We start from the raw sequence: 11,614 nt of genomic DNA on the forward strand, positions 1-11,614 counted from the left end.
AAATGCATTTGAGAAATACGTGCAAGGTGAAATGAAATCATGTGAGATATGACATGCTAATAACTTCACCGCGATGTCACACATCGTCAAAGACTTATTTCGATCCCCGTAGTGCAGCAGCTTAGGAGAGGCGGCCGCTGTCACAACTCCACGAACCACCGTGCCGCTATCAAGTCGGCGAGTCCTAAGCGAGTGACGCCGTTCAGCTCGAGCAAGCGAACGCGAGACCAAACACGGCACTGCACGCGGAGCGTCTGCCGCCAGAAAACTTCGAACAAGATAGCGATCGTATGCTTGGCCTCCGCCACGAAGAGCACCGAGCTGGTTTGGAGCTTGCGCCGAAGAACTCGATGGTAATGCGGCCCTTTCCCACGAACTCGAGCGAGTGCAGCGCGAAAATGCGAGTTCACCGCCACGGCCAACGGACTGTGCCGAGCTGCTTGCGACCGACTGATGGGGAAGCCAACTGTAATGGCGACCAATTTTCAGTGAGTTCCGACGCTAGTGAAAGTCCCGCTGGCCCGTGCTGGTGCTCTTACAGTGCGCCACATACTACAACTAAGCCCTTCACGAGAACCCGCAACGTGTTTTCGGCGACCCCCAACACAGCGACGAGGTCTCAGCCCAATATCTTCAGCGCGGAGCTCATCGCGGGGGCGAAGACGGGCCAGCACTCGATGAGCGAGAGTACGAGAGGCCGACGGCAATGGCGCCCAATTCCCAGGTGGTTGCAAAGCACAGGCAAACTGCAAACGCTGAAGCTGACCTTCGCGATGAATTTCGTGCGTGCGCTATACAACACGATCGATCACGTTGCCGGCAAGCGCAATCCGTATCGCACACTCGACAAGTAGAGTAAAATAAAGAATGATAACCTACTTGCCTTAGAATCCAGCGCTGTTTTCTGCCCTGAGTCGGACTGAAGTATATATCCAATAGGCCTGCTCTTCTCGGCCGCCATATTGGCCTTCCCAACTGTTACTTTCGTGTGTTGGTCGTGACTATCTTGAATCCAGAGATATACAGCGTGGCGTGGTGACCTGTCGAGGCTCGCTCCAGAGTTCAAGGGTGCAGCGAAACGCCATAGCAACAGTTCACGCTCATTCAGGCGTACACACAAGCACCACGTCGTAGTTCTTGGATCGTCGAATCTAGGCGGTCGTGGTCGAGCACTCTGTGCGCGCCACTGCGCAACCACCGCCAGCAAAATACGGGGAAAGACTGAGCCAGCAGAGGGGGAGAAGGACATGTGTTCTGTGAAAAAGGAGGGCTCGTCACCTTGGCAATGCTTCTAACGCTGCATGCAATGCCCGGGTAGTTCATCGCTTGTGGAGATTAAGTGGTTTTGCGCCAGATGCTTTTCTCTGTGGTTACTCCTCAATGGTCTATCCGTTCATCGCGTGCGCCTATTGGGCTTCGTGACTCCTTTTTCGGGTAATTTTGCCTTAGAGTGTAGAATGTCATCGATTCTGCGCAGCGGATAAACGTCCTTTTGAGTGATCCTATTAGGACAACTATAACCAACGCAGAATCTGATGCTGCCACCTTTCTTGTTCACCAGTAGAACTGGAGAGGCCCAAGGGCTGAAGTTTATATTACACCTCGTCGAAGCATATTGTTCACCTGATCATCAATGACACGGCATTCAGCGTGAGAAACTCAATATGGGCACTGGCGCAAAGGTGCATGGCTACGGGTGTTGATGTGGTGAACAATGGCAGACGTGTAACCGAAAGAAGGTTGGCTGTGGTCAAATTATATCTTGAAGCGATCGAGTAGAGCCAAAATTTCGGTACGGTGTACAGCGGGAGGTTCAGTGTCAACGGGGAAAAAAAGGCGGATCTGACGTACGGTGGGAATCTATGATATGCGAAGCACGAATGAGAAGGCTGGATGTGTCACCTCAAATTCAGCCCAACGTTTCAAGGCGGGGTTATATTATGCTGTACACGACTTACTTGTCGTGATTATCATGTTTGAACGTGTTATGCCCGTTCGTAATCTATTCACGCCACCGGAATCTAAGTTTGGGCATATTTTGAGCTAAAGAAACGGCCACGAGCGCATCATGAATGGCCCAATACGTGCACTCCGACGTAACGTTGACGTGCTGCACGCTGGGCAGCGACGCTGCGCTAGCAAAACGCGAGCACTACTGTGCAGCCTGATGCGACCGGCAGTGTAGCGCGACCATGCTTGGCCGCCGGGCTGCGCTGGTCGCGCCAGTCCGGCGACGACCTTCCCGAAATATGACATGGTGAGTATCGCTGAGCGCAGCTGTGCGGTAGCCTTTGAGAAGTACGACATGGTGCATATTACGCTGACGACGTTACCCAGACTGCACTGCATCTGCCTCTCTTCCTCACGAAGCGACACCGGCTGCGCTCAAACGCGCATGAGTCTATGCAACGCAGCGCGACGCCGCGCGCTTTAAGGCAGGCAGATCGGCGCCTTACGTTGCATCGCCGTCGTGACGCGGCGCAACGAACACAGGTGTGTGCGCGTGCCAGATTCCATCGAAGTGTATTGGTGCCTTGAGTGTGACATGTAGTGATCTCCTTACATGGCACACATTTCATGATTATCATGTTTGCACCAGTCACATACCTTAGTCACCCATTCACGTCCCGTAATGCAAAACTTGGTATATGTGAAGCTAGCAAAACGACCGCAAGCGCATCGTCTGAAAGGCTTACAGTCATGTTGTTACATGACGCGCATTTTGTGATTATCTTGTTTGCACCAGTCATATACCTTTCCCATTCATTCACGGCCCGTAATACCGAATTTGGTATATGTGGCGCCAGCGAAATGACCGCCAGCACATCATGAGCGTGGCGGTCATGTTGTATAATGCACGCATCACATGGCTCTCATTTCACACTACAAGTGTACCTTCGTCATGCATTCACATCTTGTAATACCGAAAATTTGGTATATGTCAAGCTACCGCAACGACCGTGAGCGCCCCATGAACGTAACGTGTAAGCATGACTCATGACTTACAGCGCATGCACGTAATGATTTCTTCGGTAGGGTCTCTCGCTTGCAATTGCTATGATGGGATGCCATACCATACCAGTTTTGCAACATATCATGTGAACGAAGCCACCGCAAGACAAGCAAGACCTTGAAATTTCAGTTATGACTTTTATCACACACATGTCATGATTTTCATGTTATGACTGGTCGCTTACACTCGCCATGCAGTCATGCTATGCCATATCAAGTTTGGTATTATTACCATTATGAAAACTGTCAGTAGAACTAAAACCTAAGCGGCTATATATATATATATATATATATATATATATATATATATATAGAGAGAGAGAGAGAGAGAGAGAGATGGATAGATAGATAGATAGATAGATAAACAGATAGATAGATAGATAGATAGATAGATAGATAGATAGATAGATAGATAGATAGATAGATACGCTCTAAGTCACCGAAGTTCGCTAAAAAATACTTCGCATTTAAAGACCTGTGGAGATGAACTGAGAATGGTATCAGGAGTAATGGCGCGTACGTGAGATGATGGCAAGTCATCAGGTGGGTCACTGGAAGAAACAGAATCAATTTCCCCAAGGTGACCAATGACTTCACCACAGAATAAAAAGTCTCGCCAAGAAAGCACGTTTGTTATACAGATGGAGGCACGTAAGTTTTCGATGGTGACATCTGCGAACTGGAGAAGGAAGCTTTTGCGAGAGCCGAAAGCGGGGGAGGGGATAAAAGGGGCGACGACAGAGGGCGCAATGTCACAGAAGAGTGGGACAAGAACACAGGATAGAGGAGAGATGTGTGTGTCCGCGGCGACAATGACTGGAAATTATAACGGCTTCAACGAGTGTTGTAAAAACAGTGCACATTGCACACGCAAGAGAATGAGAAGAACGAGGAAGAGCGCGTGGCGTGTGGGGTTGTTCTAGTATCCGCGCCGCAATAAACGGTAGCGTCGAGACGATCTGTTCTTTGTCTCCAGACGTATAAGTGCGTGGAACCCGGTTTTCTACAATAGAAATCTAGAGATTTTACGTTGGTGCCGTAAGCCAACCTGGTTTCAAGGAAGAGTATAAAAATTCTGCAAAACAAGAGAGCAGCTTGACGGTGGCAAAGCAACAATACTATCAATGCCATTGATGAGGTTCTAGCTTCCATTGAATTTGACTTGGCACGGCTTCGCAGCAATCTTCAGCCCCTGATGAAAAGCGCCGACGAGCTTGCCAAGGCTAACGAAGCACTGCACGCCCACATGACGGATGACGAGGTGCTGGCGGACATGGTTTCTGTGCCAGAGTACGAGTACCGAACTGCAAGGAGCGTTGGTCTTCCAAATTATCAAATCGAGGAGCTGGCTGTCCAAACATCAGGACCAGCCAGGTGCAAAGGTGAGTTGCCAACCGACTCTTCTCTGCCGCGTCAAGCAGCCCAGTCAGATGTTTCCGGTGGCACAGGAGCAAGGCTTCCCAAGCTAGACCTAATAAGATTCCACAGGTGCCCCACGAAATGGCTACCATTTTGGGACCTCTTTCAACACTACGCTCGCGAGAACTTACGCCTCAACAACGTTGATCGGTTCCACTACCTTCAATCTCTTCTCGATGGTCCTGCAGCAATGGCTATTGTAGGCATACTCATAACCAATAACAGTTAATAGGACGCTGTTTCTACACTTAAAAAGCGGCTCAGAGACGTGCGCTTGATTGAGCAGAGACATTTCGAAAATCTTCGCTCTAACCCGTCACTATGTCAGCGAATGCTAGTGCTCTGAGAAGCTTTTAAGACTTCGTTTCAATCAACACAAAGGTGCTCAAGGGCCTCGGCATCACGGAATCCTGCTACTCTGCCATCTTGTGCGATGTGTTAATGATTTCGCTTCCAAAGCATTTATTGGTGGAATATCACCGATGACGGCGACTTGAAACTTCAAATGCGAACAGACCGCCAAACTCGGAAGAAGAAATTCGACAGTTGCTCAAGTAACAACGCATCGAGGACGAGTGCAGGCAGCAGACCCCTAGCAATGACGGATGTCGCACAACAGCAAACTACAGACCTCCAGCAGTCGCAAGAATCAGCCAATGGCATCAGCGGCAGTCCTCAACAGTGCCGTTGCAAAAAAGCATGTTCTTTTTGCCAGAAATCACACCCAACGTTCGACTGCGACGTATCGCTCCCTGACTCGAAAAAAAAACGTCTTCTGTCAACGACTGGCTGCTTAGTCAGATGTACAACAGTGGTTGAGAAAAAAAAATAATTTGTCCTGCTGTAGTAAGGTGAAGAAGCTTGAAATTAGAAGGATCGACTTAATGCAGGTTGAATTTTGAAATAAAATTGCATTACTTTCGAGTAAGTACGATAATGATGGCGCGCAAAGCGAATGCATATTGTTGCAATATGTTAGAGCCTCATTACTGTGCTCACAAGGACTGTTACTTCTGCTAAATGAGAGCGATCTTCCCCCGAATCACTTAGACTGAAGTTCACGCATTGTATAGACAAGGTATGGTTATTACAGCTCCGCCCTGTATTTACTTACTTAAATTTTTGCACTAACGCTGCTCGTCAAATAAATGCCGGTATGCTTACTCCCAAAATTTATCCCCTGAAACAACTTTTTTTCGAACTAGGTAATTACTTATACGCACTATAATGTTTTGAATAGAGAGGTGCATCTTTGCTGTCACAATACAACTTACTTCTCATTTTTTTCCTAAGAACAGCAAGCAGAAAACGAGGCAAAAAGCATAACAATATTATATAAAAGCATAGTAAATTTATATAAAAAATGTAGCGGGTGTGCTCCTATAAGAGAAAGATCCTTGATTATTGAGTAAAGTCACTTCTCAATAAAGATGGCAAAAGCAGAGGTTGTGAAGACTTATTGCCATGTTGATATCAGGTTTTACGTTTTGTTGGGATTCGTTTTTTTTTCTTTAGCGAACACAAAAAATCTGGAAAAGACATCCAAACTCACTCTTTATCAAAACGCCAAACTTGCTTGCAGTGTTTCAAGCCTTGAAAGTATCTTCTCTGCAGAGTGAATTCTGAAGTTATCACCTCATATATACAACCTCACGGCTATGAAAAATTAATGAACACTGCTTTTTTTTTACAGATGTACTACGTCTTCTCTTCAAGGGCTATGGACATTCCAAGTATGACGGAGAGAAACAAAAAATAATTTTCGATCCAATTATAGAGATATGAACTATAAAAATTCAGAGTGCAAAACAAATAAACTTCGCATAGCAGACCGACTGGCGTCATTTGCCTTCGTCAATAAAAGTAGCACAGCAGCAACGCGAAAGCATAACGTCAGCACTGCCCTATCGAAATAAAAAAACAGCGTTTCCATTGTCTTCCAGTGCATCGCTGAGCGCTGGATGACAGTGGAAATGCTGTAAAATATGTCCCAGTGTACTACAGCACAACGGGCGGCACTGGGACACCGTATACAGCGTGACCAGTCTTGTCCAGTGCACTGAAACGCACTGCACCACACTGTACAAGGTAGTCCAGTGTCGTAAAACGCACTGGTAGGCAACGGTCACGCTCTACAGTATCTACCGCACATTTAGAACATTAGCGGCACATTGGAAGAAACTAGGCGTGATGGGCTCACTTTTTGTTATATCTCATATTGAATCGCAATGTGTCGAGCGTAAAATTTACCGAACAAGATGGTATTCTCATCTATGTGCAACACATATATAGGTTTAGTTTTAGGTACGGAATTGATGTGTGTAGGAGTATGCTGAAGCAATCAAATGTCAATGGCGCGCATCAGGGGCGCCGCCAGCTTTTTCCCGGGGAGTGGGGCACCAACGAAAACTGTGTTCTTGCAGGGGGGGGGGGGGAGGGGGCAGGGAGGCTGAAAACTTTTGCGTCATGTTTTGACTATGCTTACTCTTGAGGGCGGGGGAAACGGGAAGCATGCAAAAATTTTGGTAAAAAAGGCTCCAAACCAACCACGAAAGCCTCCCCTCCCCTCCCCTGCTTGTCGCGGGTGGACTTTCCTTTAAATTTGATCGAGTTTAGTCAATGTAGTTCATATACGGCGTCGATATAAGTGATAATTCGCAACACTGCATGACAGTAGTATCAGTCTGATAATCAAGACTAACTTACCCTAGCAGTAAGCTGTTCCGGCTCGTACCACAGAAAGCCGCGCGTCTCCGGCAGCAGTTATCCGCTGCAATGCCCGATCTCGGTGTTTTTAGCTTTTGATTTGTGTACACGAAGGTAAAAATATGACCACTCATGTGCTGGTTATGATCAGAAGTACATTTTAAGAGTTATTAGACTCTTACAGCTAAATATCTACGATCACCACAATGCCGTGGCACAGAAAGTATGGCCCTAAACTTGATGATTCTTTAGGCTAGAGTGATCTGCAGTGGCTGTCGTACGCAGAACGTAAACAAGGAGGACAAAAAATACTTTCAAACTATCGAGGGAGGAAATTTCCAGTGTTCAGTGAGCAGTTCAAATGAATGGTATATTTAACATAGACATTACTAACTGCACAGCAAGTCACTACAATTGCCCTAGCAGATCTGCAGCTACGCTAACAAGCTTTGCGCAAAACTAGCTGGATGAATGTGATCCAAAGCAATCCGCAAAAAAATGAGCTAACAATCATCTGTTTGGCACGAGCACGAAAAGCCCAAACACTGCGTTTGTAAGCGACAAAATCAAAATATTGCCGAGAGGAAAAATTGTACGATGAAAAAAAATACAATCACTCCCGTCTTCCAAACGTGGTGTAGTGAAAACGATGCGTTAACTACACCAAACGTGGAAGACGAGAGTGAATGTATATAAAGAACAACAAAATTCAGGTGCGGTGTAGTGGGTAGTATGTCAGGCTCAGGATGTGGGTTGCCTTGACGTAGAAGGTTCAATTCTGGCCCACGCACTTGCTTTCACGTTTTTTTCCCGCTGTGCGCGTGTTCCAGCCTTAATTAAGCTGTGCGCTTTACCAAAATAAAAAAAACACTTTAAAATTGAAATTTTCGCCGACAATGCGAGTACAGTGTGAAGCGCCAGCGTACTTCGCGCAACGTGACAGTGTCATAGTGTCAGTGCCACGCTGGTCCAGTAATCAGGTATGGCGCTCCGCCAGTGCAAATGGCTTTTGCAATAGGGTGTGAAAATGCGTCCTGTTTCTTCGCTTCCTGTCTCACACAAATAGGAGTTTTCCGATAACAATCAGGGTTTTGGGAACTGTACATCTCCTGAGTATTTTTTCAAGGCGATACTCTTTTTGTGGCCTTCAACATCAAAATTTAGGTCTGTCTGTGTGTCTGTCTGTCTGTCTGTCTGTCTGTCCGTCTGTCTGTCCGTCTGTCTGTCTGTTCGTCTGTCTGTGCATTTGTCTGTTTGTGCACGGTAACGATCCCTCTCATGGCAACAAAGTGACTAAACGATGCCTCAAACGGCCTACCCCGTCCGCAGCGCCCACCAATATTGCTCAAGTTTCAGGGTTGATACTTGTGCAATGATAAATTAAAAATCAATTATTGCACATATCCGAGGCACCATAACAACACATCAATATTTTGATTGTGTGCCTTCATACTAGTGAAGGCACACAGAAGTAATTTTGAGGACAACTGCGTTTATCACGTTGCGCTGACAGTGCAACGCGATGCTCAAAAAGGAAAGTACTTCCAACGCTTTGCTAAGACGACATGGTGGCGGCACTTGCCCGTCACTTTGCATATACTCCTTTTTGTCTCCGAGACAGGCACGCATATTTCTCCGCAGACACGCACGTCTTCCTTTGTTTTCGAACCCAACCGCCAGATGGCACTCGTATCTAATGTATTTTGATGCGCTCCTTAGCCATCACTGCACCGATCGAGACTCTCTAACCCAGCGCCTCAAAAATACAATTCACTGATTTTCTCATGCAGAACAACGAATAAACGTTTCGTTCACTCTCTGTACACGCAAGAATATCGTCTTTCGGCGAGATTTGCAGTGAAACATCAGATAGGGGGCGGATTGTTTCCCCTTTAGTTACTTTTGTGATGCATTATTCAATGTGAGTAGGGTGTACAATAAAATTGCAGATAGAGAGTGTATGATATCTAAATTATTTATACATATACGAGTATGAAGGAAATCTTCCTAGAATCATCGTAATCATTTTCAAAGTTATGCCATGCTGAAGAAATTTCACATTCCGGAGTGACTCCATATCTTTGTTTTGCTGCGGCTTAGACATTATTCATAATATGCTAGTTTGTGCAAGCTCCTTTTGTAACTAAACATTTGTAACTAAGATAAGGCTAGAAACACTTCATAAGAGTAATATGTGTGCCACGCGGCCTCCTTTGGAGCGAAATGTTGAGGTACGCTTGCAAACTTTGTTAACGAGACGTAAAATAAAGCATTGGCCAAGAGTTGAAGGTGGAAAACATTGTGTTCAATGTAAAGCTTCAAATAAAAGGCCGATTGTAAGCTTATGGCGTGAGCGGTCATGACTTCCGTTCTATCTCGGTCAAAACTTTCGACGCATTTCATCAATGGCCTTTAGTGTATGAAATGTTATCACCGTGCGAACACGAACCACAACTAAAACGCCCATATGGGGGATCACGACAAAACAGTATTATGTAGTCCATTTCAAACATGTCTATACCGATAGTGTCTTTCGTAACTTTTGAGAGAGGACTGAGCTTCAATTATTTTTATCTTTTGATAGCTTTGACTACATCACTGTCCACCGGCAGCATGAGAAGTAACAGTTTTTTATAGTGACGAGTTACCTGAACAATGCACATTTCCTTCGGGGTTCCTGCTCTAAGGCCTGAAGTCTTAGACTCTCAACCCTCAAAATTATTACCCTGTTATTGTTTTAGCACTTTTCTTGACACCAGTGCGTTGAGAGCTGCTTTCGTAGCGAGATTCAATGTCGACATGGATATTTGCACTGTATGTTGATATTCCCGCGGGTTAACAACTACAACAGGGTTGACACCTCATGGCCGCTCCGCGGAAAATGAAGAACCTGTACTCACAGAGCCCTTGTGATCAATCGAACAAAAAAAACACCTTAATGACTAGGAATGCCACCATTATGTGACTAAGAATAAGTTAATTTCCCTGCGTTCCGTCAGCTACAACAAAACGACGAGTCATTCCCTGCACGCCACTTAGCGCGTTCAGCTATTCTAACAGCCACCAAAGTGCCACCTACCAGTTTCTGAGCTCATTGATATGGTAATCAACGCCTGCGCGAGTTCTTCAGTCTACGTTGACTATTCTGTTTGCTAGATATTTCACCTCTTGGGGTTTTAAACCCACGAGATGACTACAGGCAGCTACCGCCAAAGTACTTCACCGTTAGTAACAACAGGAACAATAGCCACGAATACGGAGGGGTACAGAACGTCTAACCACCATGTATAAGAAAAAAATGAAGAAGACCACACAAACTGCCCGAAATCTGAGCTCAATCAAAAGGCGAATGCATTACTTGGTAACAATGATGTGGCAGTGAGACAAATCTAGTCGGCTTCCTAGATCCCGAAGAATAAATACAGGAAGCTACAGAACATAATGGATAAAATAGAAGGCCACATAACTAACCTGGCATTTGAAGCAGAATACTATATCGTATTTGGCTATAAAGCGAACGCGGCTCACTTTTTAGCTGAGCATTACAGAAAACGCCACCAGCTCAGCAAAACATAAATGTTTTCACTTCCCACCGAAGTTCACGTCATTCCGGTGGCTAGGGGATCTACTAAAATGCCAGGAGCCAAGTTAACAAAGCTGAAAACCAGTTATTCGTTGGTGACCTCTGCAAGTGAAATAAGTTCTGGTAACGATTCGATCAAATAAACAATCGGGAAATTAACAACTAGTGGCGAATTCAGACACCTGAGGCTATTCTTGAAAGGAGACACAGTGGCAGCTAGAGTGGAGCTGCCTGTGACCTAAGTGCGTTACTCAGACGCCTTATTGATGCTGAAAATATGTATAGGTGACAAAAAGCGCTTGGCGCAGGGTAATTTCTGAAGGCTTCAAAAGCTTCTTCTAAAGAAGTGGCCAAACTACGCACGTTGTCACATGTCATGCCGAATTATCATCGTAACCTACCATAGATCTTGTGCAATGAAAACCTGCGAGTTCCAGTATCGACAGCTTTTAATTTGTGGACTGCGACGGAGATTGCTCGCTGCGTCGTCCTCAATTTAAGCTGAACCCTCTTCGTAAGTCTCCAGGTTTCTGCTCCGTAGCTAAGTGCCGGCAAGGTACAGCTGTTATATACCTTCCTCTTGAGGGATAATGGCAATCTACCTGTCATAATTTGAGAGTGCTTGCCGATTGTACTCCACCCCATTCTTATTCTTCTAGTTACTTCAATCTTGTGGTTAGGCTCTGCGGTTATTGCCTGCCCTAAGTAGACATAGTCTTTTACAACTTCAAGTGCACTATTACCTATCTCGAAGCGCTGCTCCTTTCCGAGGTTGTTGTACATTACTTTCGTTTTCTGCAGATTAATTTTAAGACCCACCTTTCTGCTCTCCTTGTCTAACTCCGTAATCATGAGTTGCAATTCGTCCCCTGAGTTACTCAGCAATGCAATGTC

At 45.7% G+C, this 11,614-nt stretch overlaps 1 protein-coding gene across 3 annotated transcripts in view; it reads right to left on the minus strand.

Annotated features, from left to right (window-relative positions):
* The window catches only part of LOC142767596 (uncharacterized), a 174,724-nt gene extending 168,610 nt beyond the window's left edge, over window positions 1–6,114 (minus strand). For all 3 annotated transcript variants that reach the window (XM_075869591.1, XM_075869590.1, XM_075869592.1), the window contains exon 1: window positions 5,984–6,114. The gene's annotated coding sequence lies outside the window, so the exon portion shown is untranslated. The remainder of the gene's footprint in view (window positions 1–5,983) is intronic.
* Window positions 6,115–11,614: the final 5,500 nt, after the last annotated feature.

This window comes from Rhipicephalus microplus, chromosome 7, assembly GCF_043290135.1.
Source record: "Rhipicephalus microplus isolate Deutch F79 chromosome 7, USDA_Rmic, whole genome shotgun sequence".
Classification (NCBI taxonomy): Eukaryota; Metazoa; Arthropoda; class Arachnida; order Ixodida; family Ixodidae; genus Rhipicephalus; species Rhipicephalus microplus.